This window comes from Strix aluco, chromosome 7 (assembly GCF_031877795.1).
Source record: "Strix aluco isolate bStrAlu1 chromosome 7, bStrAlu1.hap1, whole genome shotgun sequence".
In the NCBI taxonomy this organism is placed as follows: domain Eukaryota; kingdom Metazoa; phylum Chordata; class Aves; order Strigiformes; family Strigidae; genus Strix; species Strix aluco.
The window spans coordinates 11,279,627-11,291,673 of NC_133937.1; the positions used below are offsets into that span (position 1 = coordinate 11,279,627).

Genomic DNA, 12,047 nt, shown 5'->3' on the forward strand with positions numbered 1-12,047 from the left:
ATGCTTTAGGCTTAATTTCCTTTTCAAGACTAAAGGTTTTGCAATCATCATCATGGTGTGGACAGTAACTTTGAAATGATAATTATACATTTATAAACTGGATTAATTTTAAATCTGAAGCAGGTAATTTGGGTGCTTCAGTAACAACTAAGGTTACTGAAGGTAAGGTGAGAAATGCCTTATCTGTGTTTTATGATAACCTGATTTATTAATAAATTGTATTAATATTTCCAGTGTAATGGTTTCTTGTTTTAAAAAGTGTTGCTCTTTTTTTTCATTTTTTTTAACACCTCTAGTGCTATATTGTAGTGGTGTTTGAATAGACTGTGCTTTGTCAGTCTAGCAGTAAAATTTTGCTCTATGATGATGTAAACTGTAGAGACTTTGAAAGACTGGGGTGGCTTTTATGACTTCATGTTACTTTCCTGGAAGAGGATGGAAAAGAAAAATGAATAGTAGGTGGCAAATGCAAGTTCAACTATTATTAATGTACATCCTGACTGATGTTCAGAAGCTATGTGATGTAGAGTAGTAAGGAAGATTAAATAGAAGTTGTTGTATTTTTCTTCCACCACCTCAGAAGTGCTTTTAAAACACATGCTTGTTTTCTTGGGAGGGGCTAGCTAAGCTGTATTAACGTTCAGTGGAAACTAAATGTGATTTCAAGTTAATTTTGTTAGTTATGTATGGTTTAAATAAATGTCCGCTTAATTCATGTGATCAGAAGAACTGTTGTTTTTATGGTCTCTTGCCATCGTGTATGGGAAGTACTGTTTGACAGAATGACTTTTGTTTTGCATGCAACACAGTATTGTTATTACTGACAGAAGGTATCTGTAAAAACACCAATGGCATTTGCTAGCCATGAGAGCTACCGTGTTCATCCTTCTTGCCCATTTAGTGCTCCCGCCTCATCTGTGAGGTGTCTCTGTTTTTCAGGATGTCATGGCTGGATGGTTGAGGCTGTGGACACTTGGCTTCTTTGCTCCTGTTGACTCCTGTACTAACCAAAATTAACTTGGCCTGTTCAACTGTTCAATCTTGTGTTATTAAAAATACATATTTAAATTACTAGAATGCTTTAAGGTACAGGCAAACTATTTATTTAAAAATCTGACCCAGGAACGTACCAGATTTGCATCATGTTGCTACAGATGCAACTGAGTTTGTCCTGACACATTCATATCATGCACCTGGGAGTTCAGAAACTATGGATGATTAGATTCAGAGATCATCAACCAGGGAGAGTAAGTAATACCAGCTGTCTTCAGAGAAGAGAGGAACAACAGGGAAATAAACTATGTATCAGGCATCAAACTTTCACTGACAGTGAAAAGGCAATTTCTGTCACCTGGGAATGATGATTACTTTGTGAAGTTCCCAAATGAAGGGATGAGGGCTGTTTCAAAACATGGATTTTTAGACCAAGGTGAAGAGTGTGCAGCAGTATATTAAATAAGGAACAGTGAAGCACTGTAAGACAGTGGCTCCTTGTAGACTACAGGAGCAAAATCTTACCCTGGCTTTGTTTATTGAACATACTGAATTTAGTGAACAGAACATGTGGAGGGGATACATCCTGTAGAGAGGTATTTAAATCTTTTCTGTTATTAAGGGATGTGTGTGAACTTTTCAAGTTCTGTAAATGAACAAGGCATCTGCTTCAAAGACTGTTTGCAGTCTGCTTAAGCGAGCAGCTATTGAGTGAAAAGTTGAGATCCTCTGTTGAAATTACCTAAATACACTAGCTGTAGTGAAGTGTAGCTTTTGAAGTTACTGTATTTGGGAGTTAATGATTAAGGGCTTACCATTGGCTTGTGTATTTACTGGTTTATCTCATGGTTTTGAAGGAACAGGGGAACTGTTTCAGGTGACATTTGCTCAGCAGAAGTTGAGAGAGTTGGTTGAAAGGAAAGCTGGCTTGAGTAATCAGCCCAAAGGGAGGGGCAGCAGCTCAACAGAGAGGGAAATAGTCACAAATATATATTAAAAGGAAGAGATTAAAACAGAGTCTGTGATCCTCAAATATCTATTTCTATTCTTGGACACTGTTGACTTACAATACATTCTTAATCAAGAATTCTGTGCTCTGATTTAGAGGGAGCTGGGTCTGCAAATCTAGTGGTGTCTATTTTCGTGATTCGTTTAAGGCCACTGTATTCAGATACTATTTCAATAGGTCCGTGCTTGGTAAATTATAAAGTACCGTTTGTTATTTTAGCTTCTGATTCTGGACACAACTCACCTTATCTATTAATATTTTTAAGTCCTACTTGTAAGGTTCAAATCAGTTTCCTTGTTAGAACAATAATTACCAGTTTCTTGAACTTAAGTTTAATTTCTTTTAAGATTAAAACACTTTGGGCTATCTTAACTAATGGGAAATAAATACCATTTATGTGAACCAGGACTTTTTTCCAAAACGTCATACCCCGACATGTACGGGCTGACCAGTTTTACAGTTTGTCCAAAGCGTTGTCAGCAGAGGGAGCCCTCGCACCATTTTCAAAAGGTTCTTTTGAATGCCAGTTCATGTGTGGAAGTAAAATTCAGATTTGTACACTGAAGTACATTTGGGAGCTTGGGGGTTTTTTGTTTCTTGTAAAAAGTTCATAGAACCCATCAGTAATGCACGTAAAGCTCTTGGTAGCTTATTTGCTTCAGACATCTGACAGTTTTGTTGTCCTCTCTGGGATTTCCACTCTGTTGTATTGATTTGTTTTGCCTTCTGTTTGTTAATATTGGCAAACAGGCTTAGGATTTATTCAATTTATTACTTAGTGGATGAAAATTATTAGTGCTAACATTTTTCTTCTTACTCACAAAATTCTTGTCACTTGGAATTCATCCTTGCATCTGTTTTCCTATAACTTACCTAGAAACCAGACAGGAAAGAGTAAACAACAAGCAGCAAAGAAAACATACGGAAACCACTGTGGATGGAGCTGTCTTGGGACCTACAATGTGTTGTAGATGAGTTTTATTTGTGTGAATGATGATAGGCTGAGAATTTATTATGTGCTTTTGGTGAACAGTGCTACATACTGTAGTAGGTTTTATTTTTCTTTCTTGCAGATTAGCCCTTCCACTTCCAGGCAAGACCAAATTCTTTTGCTCTTTCCCAAGTGCATGAAATAAAAAGTCTAGTGAGATCATTCAAGGCTTATGTCTTAAAATAATCTCCAACAACAGCAACTTTAAACAAAGGGAAAAGTAGGGCTTTATCATTTTAGACAGTCACATGGTCTGCTGCTTTAGATTGGGCCTGCTTGTTCTGGACATGCTTTGTTTTTATTGTGTTGCTTTAAAGTCTTTTAGAACTTAAGCATAATTCTTGTTAATGTTGTTTCATGAGCTCTTGGTCTTATTGCTTGCATCTGTCGTGCTCTTTCAGGAACAGAGTGTTTAAATCTGAAAATGACATGACATCGTATAAGCAGTGCATAACTTTCTTTAAAGGTGATCCTTCTTTTAAATTCAGTTTCAGTTACATAGTATACAGGAACTTAAGTCAGCAGGATTTATGTTGTGAAGCTTCAGGAACCTTCATGATATAGAACCTCTGTCGTCATTAATATCTGACCTCTGTTGAGGTGAACCAGTTGGTGAGCAGCCTCACAACTTGTTTTTGTCCTTTGCAATAGAGCTGTATTGGACTTACTTGGTCCCATCTAAAACTCGTGAGATGTAGCAGCAGTGCTTAAGTTAATAACAAATCTACTGGAAAAAATATGTAAGATGGACAAAGTGACAAAAAGGAACTCTGCAGGCAGTGAAACAACAATGGATGCTTTTAGTGCTCACATGGTTTAATTTCAGTCTTCTGAACTCCTTTGAAACCTGGAGAAGGACTATAGCATTTACATGATTTTAGTGTCAGAAAACAAAGGAATAATGCTCACGTGCTTTTCAGTTCATACTTGCAAGTTATCGAGTTTCCTGATATGCTTCAGTAAAAGAAAAGCATCTGATCTAGTCATCTGATTTTTAGCTACTCTTGTTGCTTTTTTGTATGTGCAAAGCAGAAGGAGACTCATGTTATGCATGCAGGACTGTTAGCATTTAGGATTCCCCAAATACTTGTGTTCAAAAAGTTACTCTGTGAGATAATGCCTGTATGCTATTCAGTGCTGAAGAGGGTTAAATCCAGTACTTGGGCATGTCATTAAAAGACCAACTGTAATCTCTGGTGACTACTCATGTATTGGAAATCGCAAATATTTTAGACATAAGTTTGATCTCTTAAGAAGCATAGACTAAAGATTGGAGTTTAGGAAAATTTGTGTGGCATAGACAGTGATTGTCTCTGAGCTTCTGTGAGTCAACTGAAAAATGGATCACAATGCATCTTGCAGATGTTCACATTGTACCCATAACTATTTTTATGTTTGTCTGGCCCCTTTGAGCTTGATCATCTTGTTGGAAAGTTTGTGTCTGTGAAACAGAGAAGATACAATGAGGAGTCAGGAATGATGTAGAGGTGTGTAATAGTTTCCATATGAGGAACATCGAAAGCTAGGACTGTTTCATCTTTTCATCTTAGTTGAGAGAAGTGAGGAATGGGTGTAACAGTGGTATCCAAAATGAATGTAAGAGAGGGTGAAGAGGAAATGACTGTTTATTCTTCTAGTACAACAGTCAAGGGACACCAGGTGAGGGTTTCAAAACCAGTCAAAAGTAATTACTTATGTAGATACTGAGTAAAAGGCTGTGGAACTCCTTGTCAGGAATGTAGAAGGTGCTATGACTTTATATCAGGTTTTGAAAGGATTTGGAGAAATTCCTGGTAGAAAGACCCCGTTGACCTCTGCACAGATACTGTGATGGACTCTGGAAATTTCTGAAACTGATTACTGTAAGTAAAGAGCGTTGTGAGGAAGTGCTGCTGATTATTTGCTTCTCTTGCTGTTAGACTTTTCTAGGCATCTTTTGTTGATGGCCTTTCATGAACTTTTGTCTATTTTTACATTCTTATGACTTTGCTGGGTTGAAGTTGAGGGGCAGAAGTGGCCTTGTCATGCAGGCCCTGTTGTGGCATAGTACCAATATGAGATGTTGCTGACAGAAAGACATGGGGATCTATACGTTAGTCTCTTAGGAGGACAAAATAATAAAGGTAATTGACATTTTAAATGAACCTCGCTTGAAGGCACTTATGCCTTTTAAAATTTGTTTTTCCAGTCTCTGCAGAACTTTAAACCCTTGGTGCCTACTTGATGCCAGTAAGAAGACTTAAAGGGGATGTGCTATCGGTATCTTTGTAAAGACACTCTCTAATTCTCCAATACTCAGTTTCCAACTGTTAGATTTGGCTTTTAGTGTAGGAAAAAGCGTGTGTGTGTTTGAAGTGCCTCTATATATATGTCTTGTGGTCTTTTTGTCTTTTGGGACAGCTGTTTGAAGCCAGTCAATCTATGTAATGACCAAGATCTGCATATTTGCTGTTGATTCCCATACAAATTCAGCGTTCAGGAATCTTTTTCTGTTATGAAAGAAGCTGTATAACTCTTAACATTTGGATTTTTCTATGAAGTTGAAAGAAATATGATAATGCTCTTTAAAAAGACCAGTCTCTTCCCCTGTCTATACTTAATTGCAGAGAAGAGCCTTCAGCGTGAAAGAGAATGAAGAATGTACCAGACCACTTTATCTGTGCTCCTTTTTCTCCTTTTCCAGTCAAGCATGAGTTCACTGGTTTTAGTCTCAAAACTGGCTGTTAGCGGGTTTTTTTAATGGCACAAATCTCAGCTTATCCTAAAATCTGATGAAAAGTTATATAGCAAGAAAACAAGGTCTGCTGTCCAGATGAAGGAATATATTGCTATTTTTCTTCATCGTTTAGTTATGCTTTTACATGACATAGAATATGGACTATTAAAAATGTTTGTCTTACAATTACAACTGTAATTAGTTTTGAAACCAAATTAGAAAAGGAGTCCCGTTTCTCCCTGCTTCTTTCCATTAAAACTTGCATGACAATCATACTTCTGGATGCTAGATCCCTTTCCAAGTCCAGAACAGTTAGGATGTGAGGCTTTGTTACTGTCAGCTTTTATGTGCAAGTGTCTACCTGCAAATTTCTGGAACCTCACTTAATACCTTTTCCAAACTTTCTATAAATGTAACTTGCAAATACATAAACTTACTAATATATAATATACAAGATAAATATGTAAATGAATTCATTTATAAATACATCTTTTTCTATTTTCCATAAATACCACACATCCATTTTACAGATGTTTTACTCTTTCAAAAGCCTGATTTCCTTTTCTTGAAAAGTTGAAGTTAATTCTTGTACTAGAAATTATTTTTCCTTTGCATAAATCCTTACTATTTAAATGTTGGCCTAGCAATATTCATGTGGATATGTGCACACTTTCTAAGATACCACTTTGTTCTATCGCAGGTGTTCTGCGCAGATTCCGGAATATAGGAAAATAGTGAGGACTGGTGGAGCATATTACAATGAGTCTTGTTTCTTAGTCAATGCTTTACACTTAGGAACAATTAAATAGAAGAAAAATCTTATTTCACTGAAAAAACCCAACAATGTGTGTTACTGAATTGCTGAATTGTAGTGTAAACCTAGTAAAACCTGGGATGATATCCACTGAATGTGCTTAGTGCATATTTTTCCAAACTAGTTTCTCTCTGGAATGTGTGTTGCTACATAGTATACTAGCACATTTGGCCTGAACTTGGTACTTGCAGAAAGTGTCAGGTGCAAGTAATTGAGTGAAGATGAAGCATAATAAATGTTTGAGAACTGAGCAGAAAAACCGTATCTGCAAATATTGGCAGTATGTCTGCTTCCTCTCTAAGAAGAACTGGTTGCATTTTGAGATCACTGAGCCTGATTTGAATGAAATTAAGAACTGTCTTGTCAATGAAATACTCCAATTGCAAAATTTCAAACAGCCACAAAACCACACATCCTTTAAGTGTGTGTGGTCTTAACCTTAATAACCTTAATTTAATAACCTTAAACTTAATAACCTTAAGAAATTTTGGAAATTATCTGGACAGTTTTGGTAATTATACTTCCAATTTTTTACCATTATTTTTTCGTCTAAAAAAAGCCTACAAATGCAACATCTGAAGATGATGTGGCTGTAGTGTAGTCAAGTTGGATTATGGTTGTGCTCTGAATTTTCATGCATTTGAAAAAGACCAAGCTGTTTAAGAACACCTGCTACTGTTAATATGTACATGCATATCTTGGGAGATTTTAATGTTCTAATAAGGCTTTACCCCACTCTTGTCTCCTAGCGGGTCATATGAACCATGTCAGTCTTTCCTGTATGTTTTGTTGTTTGAATGACCTGCTTTAAAAAATGATTGCTGTAATCAGTTATACTGGAATAGAAGGAATTCTAAAGTACCAAATTGTTCTGGTGACTGGGTTTTTGATAAACCATTTTTATAATTGTGTGGACAGTACTAACAGAAGTGAGCATTGTACAGAGATGTCAGCACTACAAATGTAGGCTTTTAAGCAAGAAACAATATGTCCCAAGGCTGAAAATAGCCTATCCATTGCTCCTTGCTGGATTTCATTTTAGTCCAGATGTTTTCAAACAATTTTCATTACATCAGATTACCTTTTTAAAATCTAAACTGAAAAGGTCTTTTGAGTGTGCCATGAAGGGTTTTCTTTTCACAGTAGCAGAAAGGAATTTGTTCCCATATTGACCAAAATGTGAGCTTTTCTGGGGTTGGGGGAATGTGCATCTTGTACACATTCAGAACATTAGAAGCTAAGCATTGTAGAGAAGTTGCACTGAGTACTGAATTACAGGCTTATTCTTAGTTTTCTGTACTTTCTCAACAAAACAGTTGAGTATCTTTTAAGTGGTGTTTTGTGTAAGCACCATTGCAATGACTATTGCATCAGACTGTTGACTCAGAACTAGCAGGAAAGGGATATATACACCAGGTATAGAGTTTTAATTACTGTGAATTAAGTGCTTATGGATCATTAATGCTTTGAGACAATGTAAAGATACATTCTGAGGATCTCTTTCATAGTTTTTCACTGCGTTGAGAATACTCCTGTTTAAAAAAGAAAGGAAAAGACAAATCTAGTAAACATAAATGTTCTGGTTTAAAAAGCTATATTCTGATAGTTGCTTTTTTTATTTTGTTTTGGGAGCAGGGGGCTGAAACAGATTTCTTTGCTTCGATTGAATTATGTGTAAATCATCATTTATCTGTACTCACCTATCCCAAATGATTAGAAGAGAAGCTCCTTTTGTTTGTGGTGGCTTTCCTAACTACTTTGAGCCTTTAGACTTTTTTTTAATGTCTGGAGCAGTTAAAATTAAAAAAACTGATGATCAAAGCTTTCAAGAGAGACACTCTGAAAAAGTGTACATGGAAGTAGGGAAGGGATAAAGAGGCATTGCCATTGTTAGGATGACTATGAAGACATAAATGAAGCATATTGTAACTATATTCCCAATTTTTCTTGTGCTTTTTCATCTGAAAAACTAAATTTGTTTATATTGCTTCCTTGCAGAGTTGGTTATTAGTTGCCATGCATTCTTTAAAGAGCAGGTTTGCAGGGGTGGCAGAGTGTGTATCCTGGAGATGATCTGAGGGTCTTATTTGGCAAATTTAATTAGTGGGTATTTTTCTAAAGTTACTGGTTATTTTGAGTCTGTAATTCTGACACTCAAGCAAAAAATAGTCTACAGGTTTGTTGAAATCTACAGTGTTATTGTGTTATCTTTAGTTGATCCTTCAATTTTTTCCCCCCTCTGTCCTTGAGGTTTTTTTGGTAATGTTAAACAAAACACAGCTTTCATAAGGGCAGTAGCAATGTTGTTCTATGAAGCTTTTAGTGCCAACATTATCTGTTTCAAAAGTGATTGAAAAAAGTTGTAGTTAAGTGTCTGCTGGCTTTTGGATGCTTCCACACTACAGTTTTCAGCAGATGTTTTAAAATAATAGCAGTATTAAACTTTATTTTAGAGAGGTAAAAGTTTTGAATGAACCTGGGAATGGATTGTTTTTACCCTTGGCTTGTGTCAGTCAGATGAAAGATACTTTTTTTCCCTCATGTTACAGACCTGCTGGAGAAACAAGGTCAGTGTCCTTTCTACTACTTTGTACTTCCCAAGAGTAACTCAAAAGTATTTAGAAAGCAGCATTTGGCTTTTCTTCCAAGGACTGTGCCAGTACTTTGGGAATGTTTGTGATGCTTCTACTCATGATAGAATCGCTCTGCAAGAATGTGCAGGTAGAGTCTGTTGGTGGCCTGCAGAGAATCAGGACTGAGGTTTCACTCAGTAATGAAAATGGTTGAGATCAGATTTCCAGTACCTTAGAAGTATAAACTGGACTTCTAAAAACACTAAGAGGAGGCAGAAATATAAATATACATATTTCTTTCAGATTTTATTTAGAATGTTGAAAAGCTTTGAGAACAAAGCTGCCATTGTTAGGGATGATGCACCTGAGAGATCATTCCAGGGTTGGATTGGCAGAAGACATGAATGAGCCTTCAGGGGGAAAAAAAATTAAACAAAAATGAATTAACCTCTGCCTTGTAAGCTGTCTTCCTTTTTTCTTTTGAAGTGTCAGTTTGTGGTTTTGATAAATGTCAGAGGCATTCTTCTTCTCAAATAAGATTCTTCTCCGCATAATCCAGTGTTACGTTTTTTTTCCCTCTTCCCTCCAAAGATTACTTTGTCCTTCCCCTGGTTTCTAATCAGACAAGTGCTCAAGAAATGGGATGGATTTGACAGCTAAGTGTGTTTCCTACTGAATTAGTTTTGTAAGGGAACTGAGGGAGGCAGATGAGAGTTTATTCTCTCCTGCAGTTTTGCAAGTTCATTAACTTAATAAAGTGGGAACTATTAAAGTGGGAATTAAAATCCACCCCCCAACCCCCACTTTGCATCTAGGTTTCAGTCTTGTTAATATGTATAATATTTTACATTATGACAGAGTCTTTTTTACATAGGCGTACAAGATAGCAGGCTGCAGCCTAGTGTATCTGTCTAGGTATCACATACACTGGTAGTTGTGGTATAGTGTGTTTAAGTAGAATTCATCTACTCCCTGTCCAGAAGAAAAGCCTTTATAGAGAATATGACTTAGGCTTGGTTGGTTTTTTTGGGGGGGTATATTAAGTTAATATATTGTTTTCAGAGTCACCCAATAAGAACTTGTTTGGGGTTTCTTGTATATTTTTTTTTTCTTCCAGCTGTTTCAAATAACAGATTGAGAGTGTGCTTTTAGGATTCTATAATATTTAAAAGCACTTAGGACAAAGATTATGGGAAGAAAGGGAATACAGGTTGACAGTCTGAGGTTGGTTTACTTTCAGGTAAAAGACTTTAAGTATCATAGACAGTGACTTGGTTGTTTTATTGTCACCAAGGAGTTCTAGTCATGGGTCTACACTCCACCATGTTCAAGTGTTACACAAACAACATACAAAAAGCGTGTGACTTCTGTATGAGATGGGTGAACAAGTAAATAAGTACAGGGTGCTCTGGAAACAAGAGAAAATGATTGCTGAAGTACGCTCAAGTTTTTGTATAAGTGTCATCTCAAAGGGAAGTCTTAGCTGGAGGGGAATAGTGAGCGAGATGCCTCAGGATGCCTAGGAGGTTCTTCTGTAGAAAACACTTCCAAAAAAAAAAAGAGTGGGAAATCAAAATTGTTAATGTTATCCAAAAGTGCACAAGAACTAATATCTTGTAGAACAGTGCAAAAGCACAACTGAACTCTTACATCACATTTGACAGTGAAATGGGAGCCTTTGGAAGGGAGGTACAGTCTATGCATTGAATTTAAAAAAGCAACATTTTAAATGCTTATGGGTAGAACAAGACTGTTAACAGTCTTAGAAAGAAATTAAACCTTCAAACACAAGTTCCTATTGTCCTTGTTCCAACCTTTTTACTTTTTTCATTTTTTTGCCTTCCCTGTTACCCTCACCAAGGTTGCAAAATTACAAAAGCTCATCAGTTTTTTTCAGGAGACCATTCGGAGTTGTCTTAGACTGTCTTGTTCCACTTGCATATCCCTTGCATGTGGCATTGAGCAAAGCATTCTCTTTGCAAGAATGTGAACAGTATTGCTTTGTTCACATATCTTTCTCTGTTATTTTCTTTGAATCGCAGACTTGAAGGAGGCTTAATAATGATGTTATGTCTAGGTAGTCTATATATGCCCTTATTTGCTACAACTCTATTTGCAACCAAGTTTTTCATCTTGGAAGTATTCATCATGTGGATCTTGGTGCCCTGTAAAAATAGAGATTTTTTTTTTTTGAGACAAATTGAAGATAGTGAAGAAAGAAAAAGAAAAAAATTATTCTTGAAATGAGGAGAATGAACTTACTGTGAATAGAGTACATAGAAATTACATAGTTTGTTTAATTAGGTAGGAGGCTATTACCACCTCTAACCATGTGATACCTTACATTACTTAGGAAAGCTGTTACTGGAAAGACACTTCAGTATAGTAAATGATGATACAGGGCACTTACAAACACAAACTGAAACAAAGTAATTCTAAGAAAATGTTTGAGGCAACTGGGAAGAAAAAAGAAGGTCAAAATCCATTAGAATTAGGAAATAAGATGCGAAGTCTGAAGGAGGCACTGTGGTTTTTCCATTCATCCGTAAGAATGTGGTTCAGTTGGTCCTTGTCCTGCCACAAAAGTTAATATGGGGAAATAAAACCAAACAAATTGAAAGCATTAAGCCACTGCTGTCTTAGTGTGCTGGTTGCCTGTTGGCATGATGACTACCTTCCCATGTGATAGATAGAGCTGTCTGAATTTGTGTTCTGTGTGTGCAGTTTGTTTGGTTTGATGAGCTGTCAGATTTAGATTTAAACTCTCTACCATCACTATCACCTCATGCTACCTCAGATCCTTCTTATTAGGACTGTCAGGCATACTCGTTCATTACGTTTTGGAGGACTGGTTTATAGTGACATGAGGCCATTACTTATGGTGGCATTTAGTCAGGCCTCTGCTGCAGTATAAATGTTCATTTTGCAAAATTGCAATGTAAGTTTGGCCA

General features: G+C 36.5%; 1 protein-coding gene across 3 annotated transcripts in view; it reads left to right on the forward strand.

Moving 5' to 3' along the window:
* The window catches only part of PARG (poly(ADP-ribose) glycohydrolase), a 71,045-nt gene that overhangs the window by 13,559 nt on the left and 45,439 nt on the right, over positions 1–12,047 (forward strand). The window lies entirely within an intron of this gene.